Raw genomic sequence first — 18,631 nt, 5'->3', positions numbered from 1 at the left:
AGGCTTGATGGTAGTAGAAGAAAGTTCCCCAAGGTGCCTGAAGGAAAAGCTTTCATCTGGGATAGCTTTGGGGATATCCTATTACGAAATGCCCTGCAGACTCAGTAACTTCCACGAGTAGTCTCCGGTGTGGCCCAGACGGAAGAAAAACAAGGGAGAAGAAACGCAAAAGAGCCAACAAAAGGAAGAGAGACAAAACAAAATCCAGGCAGACCTGATGGAGTGGAAGAGTGAACGGGCCCTTGAGGTCGGAGGCCTAGGATGCCCAGCGAGGGGTGGGGGGAGGAAGGGAGTTGCCTTCAGCACTGCCCAGCCCCACCTGTGCCTGGACTTGATTCCCCCCCCGCTCCCCCCCACCCCAGCGCTTCCCCTAAGTGGCTCTATCTCTTCTGCACATGCTCTGTCTGCTAATCTGAAAAATGTTGCCTAGCATTCAGAGGAGAAAACCAGAACGCGGGTTTGATCTTTTGTGGCTGATTCCTTGGCCGCGGATGCTCCCGGGCAGCCCTCTCCCGAGCGCCCGGATGACAGCCCATGCACCCTCCACCCCACCTCGCACTCCTCGGCCTCCCGTTCCCAGCGCTGGGATTTTCTGGCACAGCGGGCCGAAGTCCGGGGGTGGGGGGCAGCCTGCGCTGCCGGAGACCAGCGGCAGGTGCGACCAGGTAAGCCCAGGTGTGCTCAGGTCCGCCCAGTCACGGCCTGCGGGGCGTGGGGAGCAGAGCAGCTCAGGAGGGAGGACCAGCCTCGCTCCCGTCGTCTCTCGGTGGGCCAGTGTGTTTATTCCAAACGGAGACTGCAAAGTGGGAGCTTGGAGTGTCTTCAGGGGGTCAGAACCTCGCGTGCCAAGCACAAAGGGGCCTGCTTGTTCTTTCCCGCACTGGCAATTTGCCCTGCCTTCGTCTGAGTCTCTGCTCCCCCTCCTTCCCCGCCCCTGCACGCTCCCCCTCCTCCGCTTTCCCCGCTCTCCCGGGTGGGAGACGGGGCCGTCCTACTCCCCCAATGGGGGCGCTCGGGCTCCGGGGCGCCCAATGAGCTGCGCGCGCCGGCGTAGTAACAGCTCCGCTCCCTTTCCCAGGCTGCCGCCCCCCCGGGGCTCTTAAAGACACCCTGCCCCCTTTCTGCGCAGCCGGCTCTCCTCCCAACCCCACCCCCACCCCCACCTTTGTGTCACCCCTCGAAAGCTCTGGCCCTCTCGCTCTTTGGCTCCTACACCCCTTTCTCTCCTGTGTGACTTTCGCCTGGAGCTCCTCTTCTTTTCTCTCATTCACAGGCTTTTCTCTTCTCTGCTAGCCTTTCCCTCTCTTTCTTTTCCTTGTTCTTTCTTGAATCCCTTCCTCAGCTACCTTCCTAGCCAGGGGTAGCATGTGACAGCAGTGAAACCTAGCTGAACTGGGGAATTGGGATGAGATGCTAGAAATAAGTAAATTTAGGACACACTTCGTTGAACAGAGCCCAGGTAATATACCTAGTCCTTTCCTGATGCCTCAGGTGGGCAGTGTTCCGGAGGAGATGTGGTTGGAGGAATCTTCCCGGGTTGACTGCCCTTTGGGGTCAGCATGGTTTGGTCCTCCACTGTGCAGATTCAGAAACTTGTCTTTTTGGTTCACTGGGACCAACCACTCATTGCAAAGTTGACTTACACTATGCCACCCACAAGAGAATAAGGACAATGCATTAATTTACTGGCAGGGATAAGCCTTTTTTGTAAGGAGTGGGCTAGATGCTGGCCAATCCTGCAACTTCTCCCCTGGGCGGGTAGGGAGAATAGATAGACTCAGCCTCGCTTGCCCATAGGTGGAACCGCCTGATTGAGTTTCAGCCAATGGAATGTGGGCAGAAGTGATAGACATGCTACTTGCAGACTTGGCCATAAATGTCCCAAGTGCTGGAAGTGAAGGGCTCTGCAACAGGAGACATACAATGGAAGGCTCTTGGATCTTTGAGTCACCATCTGGAAGAGAACCACCAGGAGAGATGCCTGACCCACATGGACTGTGATGTGGACAAGTAAACTTTTACTATATGATGACACTGAGCTTTAAAGATTGTTTATTCCATATGATAGCATCAGTGTATCTTTCTAGAGAAAAATAAGTTGTTTCCACTGTTCTAAACACTCTCTTCCCATACAAGGTACTAATATGGAAACCTGTACGGAGAAAACTTGTTCTCAGAGGCTTGCTGGGTTAGCCAGAAATGGACCAAAGCCCTGAGAGATATTTATTTAAGCTGCGGTGCATTTCTGCCTTAGCTGGGGAGATACTGGAAAGGAGCTAATGGAAGTAAGGTAGATGAAGGCATTAAAATGGTCATTCCCCAAGCATAGGCTACTTCCTAGTCACCTGTTCATCTTTTGATTTAGGAGTAGGGAGAGGAGGATGAGGACCAAGAAAAAAAATGGTACCAACTCAGAAGTTCGGGGAGAGGATGGAAGTGCCCAGATTTAAAAACATCATGCAGTTTCATGCCAAGATAGAGAAGACTCTGGGCTGGCCAGGAGGGAATTGGCCCACACTGGGGGGGTCACGGAGTCATGAGTTAAGTTCCAGGGGCCCATGTCCCACTGCCTAATCCACATCTCCACTCAAATATCTTCCACTCGGAGGCATTCCAAATATAGCAGGTCCAAAGTTCTTCCCGAAGCCCACCTCCATCTCAGTCAGTGTCTGTTCTGTTTTCCCCATTTCTCAGGCCGGAAATCATAGTCTCAACTAGCTCTTCTCTTTCTCTCATGCTCCACACTTAATCCATTAGCAAATTCTCTATGCTCTACCTTCCAAATACACGAGGGGCACCTGGTTGGCTCAGTCGATTAAGGATCCGACTCTTGATTTTGGTTCAGGTCATTCTCAAGGTTGTGAGATCAAGCCCCACGTTGGGCTTTCTGTTGGGTGTGGAGCCTGCTTAAGATTCTCTCTCTCCCTCTCCCTCTGCCCCTCCCCACCCTTTCCCTCTCTAAAAAATAAATAAATAAAAATACATGGAGAAGTAAGCTACATTTTACCATCAGGCAGCTACCGCCCTGTATCCGGCTGCCATCGTGTCTTACTCACACACATTGTTGCAGAGGCCTTCCAACTGGTCTCCTTGCACCCATCCTTGCTCCCCTCCTGTCTGTTCTTCCTACAATAGTCATACTGCTTTTGTTTAAAAATGGAAATCAGATCATATTGCTTGAACTCTCCAAATGCTTGCCATTTTGCTGAAAATAAAACTGAAATTTCTTATGGTGGGTCTACCAGGCCAGCATGGTTTGGGCCCCCACCTCCTCTCTGATCTCATCTCTGCCATTCCCTCCAGCAGAAGCTGCCAATGCCCCGCCCACATCCCCAGGGTTGCCCCAAGGTTACTGCAGACCCAGTGGCCTACCTGTATCTGCCTGAAGGCATTCTGTGACCTCAGTGAGGAGCAGGTTCCAAAAGCCATTTTCATCAGTGAGCCGGGAATTGGATACATACCCAGCTTCCTGACTGCTCCCTGGGGCAGTTCTGAGGCATATTCCTCATGGTCTCAGAGATCTCTAGCAGGGGCGAACCTCAGGAGCCCACAGTGGTAACCCACTCACTAATGTCCCACTTAGTAGATTACCTTCCTCCCCTCTTTCACATCCCCATCCTCTCTTAGTGCTTCGGAAGATCACCTCCAGAATAAACCACTTACATCCAGACTTTTGTCTCAAGGAGTTCACAAACTAAGAGACCTCCAAGTCTACCCCAGCAACACCAGCATCCGGTTTCTAGAACACATCAAACACCGTACCACCTCAGAGACTTTGCACCTTCCGTTCCCTCTGCCTGAAATACTCTTCCTTTCCTGTCTTTCAGGTCTCTGCTCAAATATCATCTTTGTCTCTGTATTATGTAGGAACCCTGACCCCCATGAATCGCTCTCTGTCCCCTTTCTCTGCTTTATTTCTCTTCTTTATCACCTAAGGCTAACAAACCCATTGTATGTTGGTTTACTGACTGTCTCACCCAGGCAAAAGATAAGCTTCATAAAAGGGACTTAGTCTGTTTTGTTTTGTTCTGTTCTGTTCTGTTCCTGGCAGGGTCAGGAGTGGTGTCTGGCATATAATAGGTGGTTCAGTAAATATTTGCTGAACAAATGGGCATTGAGATAGAGAATAGGAAGAAAGGCAAGAATGTTTGTGACCACAGTCACTGACATGCTGTGTGTCTTTAATGATCTTTGTTGGTAAAAGCTCAAAGTCTACAAGATGCGAAATGTACCACTGTATGAGAAAGATCTTAGGTCATCCTCCATTTCCTATTTTCTGTAAAAGAATTTTAGTCTTTCCCCCAATTAAAATGAAGAGAGTTAATTTCACAAGGATCTCTGCTTTATGACTTTTCTTATAAGAAGTATTTGAGATCCTAATTATAGCACCGTTCACAAATTTTTTTTTTCAAGAACTAGCAGACTTGAATAGATTGGTGCTAATGAGTAAGCCTGACAGAAAATATGCCAGGTAGCTCCCAAACCTGTTCTGTTGGGTTTGAGGAGACGACCTGAGCTCTCTTCCTCCTCATCTCTGGTTTTCCTTGGCACCCTGTTCCTGTGGGTGTGATCTGGGTCTCGCCTCCACGTTAGGTCACCCCTCAGGCCCCCATTGAAGCATCACCTCTCCCTGACTCCCCTCTAACGCTGGAAGCCCCTGCCGGGTGATTCTCCTTCATGGCGTGCTTCCGTTTCCCTTTGTGGCATCTTTCAGGACCTGTAGTCACATCATTATTTATTTCTTGCCATTTCCTTAGTTATTGCCTTCCTAGAGTGCAAGCTCTCTGAGGGCGGGCCCACGTCCACTTTGTCACAACCGCATGCAGAGTGTCTGGCTCACAGTAGACTCTCTATAAAGATTTGATGGACCCAGGAATGAAAGAGCACATAAAGGCAGGTTGGCAGCGGCGTGCTCAGGTGGGATCACCAGCCCAGTGCGGGGACCCAAGCCTCCTGACGCCCCCTCCGAGCCCTCCCCCCAGTCCCTCCCTCTCTCTGCTTCACCAAAGCTGTGAATTACCTCCCTGACAGGCAGGATCATCTGAGAAAGTAGAAAGAGGAAAAGAAAAATGAGGCATGGGAGGGTAGAGTGGAGAATCTAGGCTCTTTTAACAGCCACTATTCCTTATTTCTTGCTAAAGTATTGGCACCTTTAAAAGCCTTGGCTGTCCTCCCCAACCTCCCCACTCAATCACAAACCACAGTGCCTCAAGAAAATAAAGGGGGAAAAATCAATGTGCTAAATCTTCACTGGGCTCAGTAGCAACTCCCCGTGTGGCTTCCCCCCTGCTGGCCGGCCAGCTAAACTCTCAGGGCCTCCCTCTGAAAGGGACTCCAAGTTCAGATGTGGTGGGGAGGACTTGCATGTTAAAAATGTTCAAAAATCATTATCTGAGTTGTAGGTGGTTGAGTTGAGAACAGAATCATATTTATTTTGAAAAAGTTAAATATGACTTATTTTCATTTCTCCTTTAAGTCTTCTTTCAGCCCCACCCCTTACCCCAAGTCTGAGGGAGTTTACTGCCCCAGGGAGGGAGAAGGTGGGTACAACTAAGGGGTAACAAACCTTTGGGTATCAAATCTCTCTTAATCAAGAGCCGGGACTGGAAAGCTGGGTGTTGCGGAAAGAGAACAGGGATTTCTAGATTCCCAGACTCCTCCTCTGACATGTGGAGGGCCATGCTCAGTTGGTAGATGAGTGGGTTTTAGAAAAAGGAGGTCCGCATCAGAGAGAAGACCTATCCCAGTGGGTGCTAGAAAGGAGGGTATGAAGGGCAAGGGGAGACCAAGCTAGGACCTGAGATCATATAGGTTCTTGTCGCCCGTTCCTAGGGTCAGGACCCTGATGTGTGTGTGTGTGTGTGTGTGTGTAGGTGGAGGTCAGGGGAGAGAAACGTAGAGAAACAGGTATTTATGGGGGAAACTGAGAATATCAAAGTGAAGGGCTTCTGTCACCCTGGGCTTCTGGCCCATCTTAGAGGAGGCTGCCAGTTCCCAGCTGAAGACCCACCTGTGCAGGATGACAAAAGAGCAGTTGCTAGGCATCGGCCGAGGAGGTGGCTGGATGAAGGGGCCAGCTCAGGGAGAGCAGAGCATCTGGAGTTCTCATCTGGCCAAGAGAGGATGTGGAGAGTGCTGGGTGGGGGGCAGAGAGAAGCTTGGGGTTGGGGCTGAAAGAGGCCAGTGGGCAAGGACTTCCTTTTGTTCGTTGTTGTATATCCAGCACTGGGAGCACTGCCGGGTACATAGTAGGTGCTTGATCAATATTTTTGACTGAAATGATTCAATGAAGGTTCTAGGTACCCCCCCACCTCTGCTACCATAAGGCCCTAAATACTGTCTACCTTCCCACACACCATCCTTTAAGGGTACGGGGTGTGGAGGACATCTGAACAACTGAGCTTTACACCACAAAGTAGGTGGGTGATATATTTAAAAAGACCATTTATAGCAAAGTAATTGGTGAAATACACACTGATTAAGTTTTAATTTTGTTTCTCTTCGTGGTTTCGCATTGGGATGAGGGGCTGATACCGTAGAGCATATCAGTTACGGGAAATAAAAAAGCACATCTGAGTGAACTATAGAAAGAAGCATACACATGCTTCGCTGTGGCTCCTCACCTGAGTTCAAGGGTGTGTGTGACGCACCTGCCATTGTGTGTGATGCTACGGAGGAGCGTGAGGCGGGACAGCCGTCTAAAAGCTATCCAGCCAGTCGGGGAGCTCTGCTACGTACTCTGTAGCTGGAGACATCCTTGTGACAGCATGTGGCTGGGTCCAATGACACAAAGCCACAAAATCTTTGAACAAGCTGACCTGGAGGAGGTTGCACGCCCCTCCGTGGTGGTGGGTTGTAGGGGATGCGGCCGCGAAGACATGGCAGCCAGTGGTGGATCTCAGTTACTTACTGAGTGGGCCGGGCTTGGAGCAGGTGAGGGGAGGTGTGACTTCCCAGAACTCACCACCTGTGTCCCTCGCTTGGGAGGCATTCCTCAAGACAACCGCTCCGAGGAAGGCTTCAGTAACCATGATAGGGGTTGAATAGGGAAACATTGGTTGCCATAATTGTAGGAAAAGAAGAGGTCATTTGAAGTCTCACAGGAAAGGAATCCATGCCCTGGCATGCATGTCTGGATGGTGTAGGAATCTTGGCCAACAGAAGCTTTATCTCTGCTATCAACATTCATGACAAGATGTCTAGATGTGGTTGTTAGGACACACCCTGACTGTTTTGTCGTCTTTTGTAACTCAGGGATTGTTGCTCTTTGACCAACAAATGTGGATTGCCCACTAAACGTGTCCCTAGCAGCCCATGACGGGGAAGAACTGCCTTCAAGGAGCTGACTTTCCAATCAGCGTGGCCCTTGCTTTCACAAGTGTACGTGAACTGGCCAGTCCAGCCCCTCCCACACATCTCTGCCAATGGGGAGCAGTTCTGCATGGTTCCTGTATTGATGATCTGTTGCTGAGTAAACAATTATCCTGAAAATTTAGGGATTGAAAAGAGCAAACATCTACTTTTTCACAATTCCTGCAGGTCAGGAATCCGGGAGTGGTTTAGCTGGTGCCTCTGGCCCAACGTCTCCCGCAGGCTGTGGTCTTCCCTGGAAAGTCAGAGGGCCACTTGGAAACTCACTGGTGTGGCTGTTCCTGGGTGCTGTAGATCACATGCTTCTAAACTCCACCATATGGGCCTCTCCACTGGGCTGCCCCACGACAGGTGACAGCAATAGGTAAAAAATATTTAACCATCTGAGCCACCCAGGCGCCCGGTAAAAAATATTTAATAAGGAAGGGAACCACAAGCATGTCATTCTTTTTTAATAGGATAATATCATTTTTTTTAAGATTTTATTTATTTATTTGAGAGAGAGAGAATGAGAGACAGATAGCAAGAGAGGGAAGAGGGTCAGAGGGAGAAGCAGACCCCCAGCTGAGCAGGGAGCCCGATGTGGGACTCGATCCCGGGACTCCAGGATCATGACCTGAGCCGAAGGCAGTTGCTTAACCAACCAACTGAGCCACCCAGGCGCCCAGCATGTCATTTTCTTAAACCTTTCTATGGAAGCATACACAGAGAGGAAAAGCATACAAATCTTGCCTGTACAACTCAATAAATTTTCATAAAGTGAACACACTCATGCAACCACCCAGGTCAAGAATTAGAACATGACTGAGAAGCATCCAGAAGTGTCCAGAAGCATCTAGAAGGCCCAGCCCTTCTCTTAGTCATTGCCTTTCCTCTTCTTACCTAAATCTAGCCACTTCCTTGACTTCTAGCGCCATGTTTGCCTATTGTAGTTGGGTTTTTTTTCAGCTTTATTGAGGTATCATTGGCATGTTTGCTTGTTTTTAAACTTTACATAAATGGAATCCTGCCATAGGTTTTATTTTGTGCTGGCTCCTTGCTTAACATTATGTAAGGTCCATTTTCACTGTAGCATGAAGTTGGGACTTATTTATTTCATTGCTGTAAAGGATTCTGTTTTATAAACATACCACAGTATAAAATATATAACAATCTATTCTACCATTAATGTATGTTTGGGTTATTTCCAGCTTTTGGCCAATAAAGACTTCTCTAGACATCCTTATACATGTCTTTGGATGCACATGTGCATGCATTGCTGTTGGCCATTGTGGTAGGCAGAATAATAGTCCCCCAAAGATGTCTACATCCTAATCCCCAGAAGCTATGAATACGTTACATTTCATGACAAAGGCGAATTAAGGTAGCAAATGGAAGTAAATTTGCTCATCAACTAAACTTAAGATAGGAAGATTAACCTAGAAGATCTGCCTGGGCCCATTGTAATCACAAGAGTTTAAATGTGGAAAAAGGGGCAGAAGAGAAGGTTGGAGTGATGCACTGTGAGAATTCACCCACTGTTGCTGGATTTGGGACCATCATCCAAGGACTATGGGCAGCCTCCAGAAGCTGAAATGATTGAGGATTCTTCCCTAGAAGAAACACAGCCTTGCTAACACCTTGATTTTAACCCAAAGGAGCCATTTTGAACTACAGAACTATAAGATGACAAAAATTTTAAGAAGTATTTAAAGGTTTTGCTCTTTAAAAATAATACAACATAAGAATTCCCAGTAATAGTTAGGAATAGCAACAAAGACCACTCCTTCCCCCAGGGAATGGAAATAGACACTTAGCAAAGACGCCACATATCTAGAAATTTGCACCTGATTCTTCAGAGAGATGTCAGATATGATCCACTGGAAAATGTCTTTCAGAATATCATTTTCTGAAGTTCCCCTTTGAGACCCGTTTTTGGTGGCCTTCGTCATAGCCAGTGGCCGATATAGGTGTAATAGGTAATTTTTGATGTATTTAATCACTCAAGAGATTTTCTATGATAGCAAAATTTTGTTTGAGGTTCATAAGATGATACATTTGTTGTTTTAAGCCACTGAGTTCATGGTAATTTGTCATGGCAGCAACAGAAAATTAATATAATGATCTTCCTATCAGTAGAAACGTTGGGTATGCCTATGTTCATCGTTTCTAGATATTTCATCAAACAGTTCTCTAATGTGGTTATACCAGTTTTACCCCCACCAGGTATGTGGGAGTGTTCCCCTTGCTCCAAGTCTTCATCATGGCCTGGTATCATCAGTTTTTTTTTTTAACTATAGCCATTCTGTCATGGTATCTCATTTTTATTTCAAGGTGCAATTTTATTTCAAGGTGATTACTAAGGAGGTCAAGTAACTTTTAGTGTGATCATTGGCCATTTGATCTCCTCTTTTGTAAAGTGCCTCATCAACTTTCTAGCCACGTGATTCCTTTTTGCTGTTGTGGTAAAGGAGAAATAGAGTTTAGAACATAACCCTCCAGTTCTATTCATAAAACCATTCTGCATCCTCAAGTCACAAAATTGAGATTTTCTTTAATGTTCTATGAGACTTTTTTCTTTTCGTACTCTTCTATAAAAATAAGCATCATTAAGCATTGGACTCTTGGTTTTGGCTCAGGTCATGATCTCAGGATCCTCGAGCCCTGCCTCAGGCTCCACGCTCTGCAGGGAGTCTGCTTGTCCTTCTGCCTCTGTCCCCCTACTCGGGCTCTGTCCCCCTACTGGTGCTCACACTCTCTCTTTCAAACAAATAAAATCTTTAAAAAAAAGAAAGAAACAAGAAAGAGAAGCAGCTTCTACCTGTTTATCACAGAATGGCAGTTTTAGTGAGCTTGCAACACCATACACACACACACACACACACACACACATGCATGCATGCACGCACAGAGTTAAGAACACGTAGGGGTATCGGACAGTGCAAAGAAATAGGCAACAAGTACAAAAGTCCCTAGCAAATATTTTTAAAAACAGTAGTCATAAATACCAACAGACTATTAGGATGTTATTTATAGGTTAATAATCTCTGCATGAGGCTATTTCACTCACAGGCTCTGTGATGAGTGTATTAGGCCTGGGTATTGAATGTTAAGATCAAAATATGCTTTTCTTTAGCTGATGTAGCTTCCAAAATTAATCATGCATACAGTCAGTGACTCATACAATCCATTCCAGTGTGCTCTGCTACTTGTTAGGAGATTTTTATTTAATTTAAGCATTTTCATTATTGTGGATTTTTATTGTGCACTGTTCAGTTCTGAGTCTTGGGCAATTGTTATAATAAGGTTACTAGTCGGAGGCTGCAGATAAAGAACAGCAATTCAATAATTAAAAGGCAACCAAGAGTGCAATCTGTCAAATAGAAAAAAAAAAAACACAGATCTGAAAGTGCATGAGGATGAACTGAAAGCCAAAACTATTAATGTAAAATATGATTATTTCCAGAGGTGAACCAATATGTGTGGCGGCTCCCATGTTACAGAGGGGATTTTTGTAAGATAATCAGACCAGCGGTGTTAGCAGGACAGTCCTGAGTTTCATCTTCCCCCAAGTCTTAGATGATCTCTCAGAATTCCCTTTTAAAACCCACTTTCAGGGTTTTATTAGACCAGGTTCTACTTCTTCCTCTTCCTATTTATTCCTGTCCTTACCTACTACCACTCCTACCTTCCCCATGGTTTTCCGTGCTCAGTAAGAGTAAGATTTTTGAGGATAAGGATCTGGTTTTTTCTTTTTTGTGCCTCTTTCTAAATGTCTTTTGGAATTGCCCGCTCACCTCTGCTTTCATCACCCTAGTTCAAGCCGCAGTGTCCTACTTTGCCTCCTGTGGACTCCTGGTCTCTCCACATCCATCCTTGCCCCACCCCACCCCCCCTTACAGCCTCCGCACAGCAGCCGGGGGAGTCTTGTTGCCACACAAAGATGTTCCTGTCATTCCTGCACTTAAAATGGATTGCCCTTACTTCAAACTCCTCGACATGGCCTGAAAGGCCCTACCTGGTCAGGCTCTGGCCTGCCTCACCAGCCTCTTCTAGAACTACTCTCCCTCTTCTTCTCTGTGCACCGCCTTTCAAATCCAAAACCACACTGTGCTCCTTACTGCCTCAGGGCCTTTGCACATGCGGTTCCTTCTGAGTGTGGAAAGCTTTCTCCCGGCCTCTAACCCCTTCCGCCTGGCCAATGGCCACCAGTCCCTCCAGCCTCAACCTAAATATCACTTCTTCAGACCAGCCCTCCAAGTTGTCCCAGACTAGGTCAGGTCATGTTACTGTTTGTTCTCAGCAACCTTTATGTGCCCTTCCTAGTACTTACACGGTTGTGAATTTTTAATTGCATGATTCATTTCTGCCTTCACTTTGCTGAGTGCCCACGATATGCCTGTGTGAGATTGTTACGGCTGTCATAAAAAATATCACAGACTGGGGGGCTTCCACAACAGAAATGATCTTCCCACAGTTCTGGCGGCTGGGAGTTAGAAATTAAGGTGCTGGCAGCTTTGGTTTCTTCTGAGGCCTCTCTCCTTTGTTTGTAGATGACGACCTTCTCTCTCTGTCCCCACTCTCTGTCCCCTCTTTTGTTTTTCTAATGTATTGCTCAAGTGTCTAAGTGATTACTTAGCTGAAAGCAGATGCCTCTCTTGGGAATTTTCACTCCCCTCCTCCACCACGTCAAGGAATTCTGGAGGTTTGCACGGTCTCCAGAGGAGTTAGTATGGTCTCCATACCCCAGAGAGCAAATGAGGGTGTCATCTGACTTTTACTGCTATTAACTCTCAGTACCACAAGGTGTCGCTGTTGACAAACTTGCTCTGCGCGGTCCGCCCGTGGATGCTGATTTGCTCTGGGACCATGATGCCTCCCAGAAGGCTCACCTCCCATCCCAAGCTGCTGTGGCTCTTTAAGGAGAGCAATCCCATATCCTCAGTGTTATATTCTATAAAAATGCCCCCAGCTTCTTCTAGCGCATCTCTGCTTTCATTCTTGTTCTAATGGATTATCCTTAAAGTGGAGAGGAAGCCAAGATTTCAAATTTTGACACTGGAGGAAAGAATTGGTAGGAAAAAAGTTAAAGATGCTGGTTTACATATGAAATCCTTGTATTACATCGTGTCAAATAGCCGTAGACTGAAATCTTGTAATTTAGTGTATATCTCTATCGAATTGAACTCCAAAACATTGGGAGAAAGAAGAATGATCACTGGAGAGTGCAGAGGACTGATATCAATTCCTTGCCTGCAAGTACTTAGGACATAGAGAAAAGCAGTCTGGATCTGGAACAAGAAGATATGGGTTCAAGTCCTTGCCCTGCTGTTTAATTAGCTGCATGAACCTGAGAAGTCACTTGATTCCCTTGCCCTTCATGCCCATATCTATAAACTTGGGACAATACCAGTCCTTTACATCTTACAGTGCTCTTGTGAGAAACAAGTGGATTGATCTGAAAACTGCAAAGCACTATGTAAATATGAGGTCTTTCCAAACAGACTTAAAAAAATTAACAGACTGGTTTTTTGGGAGCAGTTTTAGGCTGACAGCAAATTTGCTCAGAAAGTACAAAGAGTTCCCGTATACCCTGACTCCCTCTGCAGTTTCCCCCACTGCTAATGTTTTGAATCAATTAGTTACAATTGATATGTCAATACTGATGTATTACTAGTAACTAAAGTCTATCGTTTACATTAGGGTTTATTCTTGGGTTGTACGTTGTATGGATTTTGACAATTGTGCTATGACATGTATCCACTGTTAGATTATCAGACAGAATAGTTCTACTGCCCTAAAACTCCCCTCTGCATCTCTTCCTCCCTCTCCTCCAGCCCCTGATGACCACTGATGTTTTTACCGTCTCCATAGCTTTGTCTTTTCCAGATGTCATAGGGTTGGAATCATAGAGTATGTAGCCTTTGCAGATTGGCCGGTTTCCCTTAGTAATATGCATATAAAGTTCTTCCATGTTTTTTCATCGATAGCTTGATAGCTCTTTTCTTTTTATTGCTGAATACTTACTCTTCCATTATGAATGAATTCCCGATAGACTTTTTTTTTTTTTAAAAAAGACTTTTATTTTTTAGAGCAGTTTTATTAGGCTTGCAACAAAATTGAGAGGAAGGTACAGAGATTTCCAATATACTCCCTGCCCCTACACATGCAGAGCCTCCCCTGTTATCAAGGCCACTCACCGGAACGGCTCGTTTGTTACAATTGATAAACCTATATTGATACATTATAATCACCTGTCTTCTATAGTTTACACTAGGGTTCACTTTTGGTGTATATCCTATGGGTTTGGACAAATGTATATCTATCAAAGGTATTTCTATCATTCATCTCATACAGAGTATGTTCACTTCCCTAGGCTTTTTATTTAAAACAACCAAAGACTACATTGTAATAGAGTTAAACTAAAATTAATATCAGTAGCTCCATTAAAGAGAAAAAGAAGGTGCTAAGGTCAGCTTGATATGGGGGTGGGCGGGCAGAGAAGTTACATGGCCTTCAGGCAGGTAGTGTGTGCTGAAGGAGGAGGTGTCATGGGCCAGTTGTAAGTACAAGAACCACAATATTTCTGCCTCTGCTCCCTCCTGGAAACACAGCTCAGCTGCCAGCACCCTGGTCCCCTCAGTGCAGGACCCGAGCAGTCCCCTGATGTGCGGCACCTGGGTTTGGTGCTGATGGCAGACTAAGAAAAAAAAAAATGCTCATGTCCAGGATCTCTCAAACTACCTCACTCCTGGCTGTATGCCTGATATGTAAGAGCATGCAATAAATGCTTGAATGAATGAGTGGCTGAAGAAACAGGAGAGGCCCCAGATCTGGGAACTGAGGGAAGGTTCTGGGAGGAGGCAGAACGATCTGGTCATTAATGATTTTGCGATAAACCCCTGGAGATACTATTGCCAAGCCCAAGACCCCCTTTACCAACTGCTGAGCACTGCAGAGGGACTGTTTGCATTAGATTCAAGCCAAGATATCCCCAAGATCCCTGACAAAAAAGGAAATAGGAGCCTGGTACCAGCCAATAGACCCAGAGGAAATTAACACTTGTGCGGGTTTATCCCTGGTCTCCTTCTACAGCCGGATCTTCAGCGCCACCCAGTGGTGCTCCCTTGGGGCTCACTGCCCGACCAAAGCACCCAACAGGGCTTCATGCCCTCCTTTAAAGCTGGTAGGATTAAAGCCTTCCTCTTAAGGTTCAAGATAAGAGACTATGTGGAAATAAGGAATAAATCGAGAGCTTTAGATTTAATGTCAGAGAATTTTAAGTCACAGAACTTAATCTCAGCAATTACATACACAATTAGTAGCAGGATTTTGTATCCATGCTTATCATTCTGCAGTTTTGGAGACGGAGCAGTTTTTGGACAATGAGGCCAAGATCAAAGGTTAAAGCTGTGCAAAGGAAATGCAGAACTGAGAGGTGGAAAAGAGAATCGGATCCAGCCCCCGACTCCAGACAGGAGATGTGTCATTGCCATTTCACAATTAAAGCAGAAAGGCTTCGTTGAATGTCCAAGGTCAAATGTCCAGTAAATGAGGCAAGGACCATGATTGGGTGGAGTGTCCTTTTTCTTTTCCTATGCTGCTTCAAAGTGCCCTCTTTCTTTTGATATTTTCCTGTTTTGCTACAATTGCTCTGATATTCTCCTACAAACGGGTCAGTCTTTATTCTGTTTTATACTCACAAACTGTTCTCCTAAAGGCTTGGGTTACTCTGTCCCTCACGCAGGAGCTAGAATTCCTGACATTTCTTATAATGTAGATGGCATTTTTACATCTGTTATATACATTAAATATCTTATATATAATGTCAATCCATACCCCTTTTATCGGTTATAAAATTTTAGGTTCATTGCTACATGTAACATTTAAAATCTAATTAATGCAATTCACAATGGATTTTTAAATCTGCATTTTCTTTAAGAGCATGTGGTTTGGAATTGAAAGAACACACATGTATTTGGCATTAGATACTGAGTCAGGGATAGCACATTCAATAACCCATTTTATCTTCATGACTAGCCCTATAGGTAAGTTAGAACATTATCTTTATACTGACAATGAGACAGAGATTCAGACATTTTAAATAAGCACCCACATTGGCATAACAACTAGACAGAGGGGCTGGACATTGAACCTGAGTTTCCTGTCTTGAAGGCTAGTAGTATTTCTACCAAACCACTTGACTCTACCAGAATTGAAACCAAGAAGTGAAGTTTTATTCCCAGCTTAAACAACACATAAAACACTATCTCTTATATCACCCTTGGGATATTTGCATGCTCATTTGTATGTCAGAGGTTCTATTGAATTCTAATATAGACACATGGTTAGCCTCGTGATTCCCAAGCTCATGGCATCATTGTTTTGTTGTTGTTGTTTGGTACGTGTGTGTAACTATTTTTTTTTTTAAAGATTTTATTTATTTATTTGAGAGAGAGAGAATGAGAGCGAGCGAGCACATGAGAGGGGGGAGGGTCAGAGGGAGAAGCAGACTCCCCACTGAGCAGGGAGCCCGATGCGGGACTTGATCCAGGGACTCCAGGATCATGACCTGAGCCAAAGGCAGTCGCTTAACCAACTGAGCCACCCAGGCGCCCACGTGTGTGTAACTATTGACTTCCTTCTGAAATAGTGCTCTATAAACACACCGTGAGCAGTGCAGGCTGGAGAGTCTGATTGGGGAGATATGGACTTGAGAGGTAGTTGCCAACCGAAGGAGGATTCAGTCTTTCAAGGTAGGTTCTGGGTTTGTTTGCCAAAAATAGCTTAAGGCATAATTTTATTTTAAACTTCTTGTTTGTGACCTTCTTTGTTCAAGGAAGAATGTAGGAAAGCAGGAGTTCAGTGGCATGGTGATGATCTCCATGGTTCTCCATGAAGATGTAAAATTATCTATGCTGTGGTATCATTTCTGCTCCTTTCTGTGGCATCTGTGACATCTCCCACCTTGTCTTGTACCTCTGTTGGTCTCTCTTAACCTGCCCACCTCCACACGCACTGGGCTTCAAAGTGACCTCTGACACCCACTCTCATTTCCTCAGCGTTTTATCAGTTTAATGTTAGGGGGGGAAATCTGATCAAATTCACATTGATTATATTATCAGTCCTTAGTGCTTCAGGAGTATTTGCAATTGGAATAAATAAATCTCTAACTGGAAAATTTCAATTAGCTTTGGAGAGATCTGAGGAAAAAGGTATCAAAGATTGTCTGTCTCTCTAACCCCAAACCTGCCTATTCTATTTTCCCATGTCATTCAGCGTCTGCCAGTGGATTCAGTGCTGCCCAGACTGGGACTCTCATCCCAGTCCCAAATCTAGGACAGGAGACACAGATAAATAGATGCAGAAAAAGCATTTGAAAAAAATGCAACAACTATTCATGACAAAAACTCTCATAAAACTAGGAAATGCAGGGAATGCTTTTAAACTGATGAAGGGCATCTATGATCAACTTTAGGTATGATCATTCTTTTTCTTTTTCTTTTTCTTTTTTTTTAAGTAAGGTTTATCCACAACATGGGGCTCAGACCTAATGGCCCCAAGATCAAGAGTCACATGCTCTACTAACTGAGCCAGCCAGGCGACCCTATGATCATTCTTAATGGTGAAATTCTGAATGCTTTTCTCCTTAGATCAAATATTAGACAAGAATGCCCATGCTTATCAATCCTATTTCATATTACCTTATTAATTAAGTAGTAAAAGAAAAAAGAAAAAAGAAAATGCATTCAGATAAAAAGGAAGTAACACTGCCATTATTCACAGCTGACATGATTGTATACATAGAAAATCCTTAGGCATCTACCAAGAAAAAATACCATAATTAATAAAGGAGTTTAGTAAAGTTACAGGATCTAAATTGCATTTCTACATTCTAGAAACACACCATTAGATATTGAAATTTAAATAGTACCATTTACAGTAATACTAAAAACATGAAAAACATAGGATATATTGAACAAAATATGTGCATGACGTGTATACTTAAAGCTTAAGAAACATTACTGAGATAAATTAAAGACCTAAATAAATAGAGAGAAATACCATGTTCATGGATTGAAATATTCAATATTGTAAAAAGGTTGTTTCCTTGCCATCAAAATCACAGTAGCCTTTTTTTATATAGAAATTGACAAGATGACTTTAAACTCCATATAGAAATTCAAAGAACCTAGAATAGCCAAAGTATTTTGAAAAAGAAATACAAAATTGTAAGATTTACACTACTTAATTTCAAGACTTCCTACAAAGCCTTATTAATCAAGATAGTATTGCATAAGGATAGACACATAGACCAACAGAACAAAATAAAGAGTCCATAAATAGATCTATGTATCCGTGGTCAAATGATTTGCAAATGTATTTCAGTGGGAGGAAAGATAGGATCTTGGAAAATAATGCTGGAACAACTGGATAATCATATGGAAAAAAGAAACCTCACCCCTTACAACATACCACTCACAAAAATTAACCTAAAATAGATCAAAGACTTAAATATAAAAGTGGAAACTATAGAACTTCTAAAAGGAAACGTATAAAATCTTAATGATCTTGGGTTAAAGATCTTAATAAATTTCTTAAATAGGCCACATAAAAATGAACCATAAAAGAAAAAAAATCAATAAATTGTACTTGACCAAAATCTAAATCTTTTGCTCTTCAAAAGACACTGTTATGAAAATGAAAAGGCAAAACATAGACTGGGAGAAAATATTTGCAAAACATACCTGAAAATGAAGTTGTCGCTAAAATATGTAAAGAACTCTTAAAATTCACCTCATGTTTTCACCTATTTTTTCAAAATGAGCAAAATATTTAAATAGATGCTTCACCAGAAAAGATATGTAATAGACAATTCGATCCAGTAGGATATCTACAGTTTAAAAACTGACATACCAAATGTTGGTGAGGATATGGGGCCACTTGACCTCTCATACACTGCTGGTGGGAATGTGAGATGGTACAACCACTTTGGAAAATAGTTTGGTAATTTCTTAAAAAATTAAATATATACTTATCATACAACTCAACTATTCCATTTCTATGCATTTACCCTTGAGAAATGAAAACATAAACAATAGTCTACACAAAGACTTGTATACAAATGTTAAATGCAGCTTTATTCAAAATAGCCCAAACTTTAAAATGACCCAAACATCTGTCAATGGGTGAGTGGATAAACAAATTGCAATAGACCCCGAGAGTAGGCTACCACCAGCAGGAAGGGAATAAACTGTTCATACACCCAACAACATGGATG

At 44.1% G+C, this 18,631-nt stretch overlaps 1 protein-coding gene across 2 annotated transcripts in view; it reads left to right on the top strand.

Annotated features, from left to right (window-relative positions):
* The first annotated feature begins 414 nt into the window (after positions 1 to 414).
* Positions 415 to 18,631, top strand: part of AGK (acylglycerol kinase) — a 111,384-nt gene continuing 93,167 nt past the window's right edge. Inside the window, exon 1 of one of the 2 annotated variants that reach the window (XR_004298991.1) lies at positions 415 to 665. The gene's annotated coding sequence lies outside the window, so the exon portion shown is untranslated. The remainder of the gene's footprint in view (positions 666 to 18,631) is intronic. The other variant, XM_032401443.1, reaches the window with a different exon arrangement.

The sequence above is a fragment of the Phoca vitulina genome, unplaced genomic scaffold (genome assembly GCF_004348235.1).
Source record: "Phoca vitulina isolate PV1807 unplaced genomic scaffold, GSC_HSeal_1.0 scaffold4, whole genome shotgun sequence".
Lineage (NCBI taxonomy): Eukaryota > Metazoa > Chordata > Mammalia > Carnivora > Phocidae > Phoca > Phoca vitulina.
This window is presented reverse-complemented; position numbering and strand designations above follow the sequence as displayed.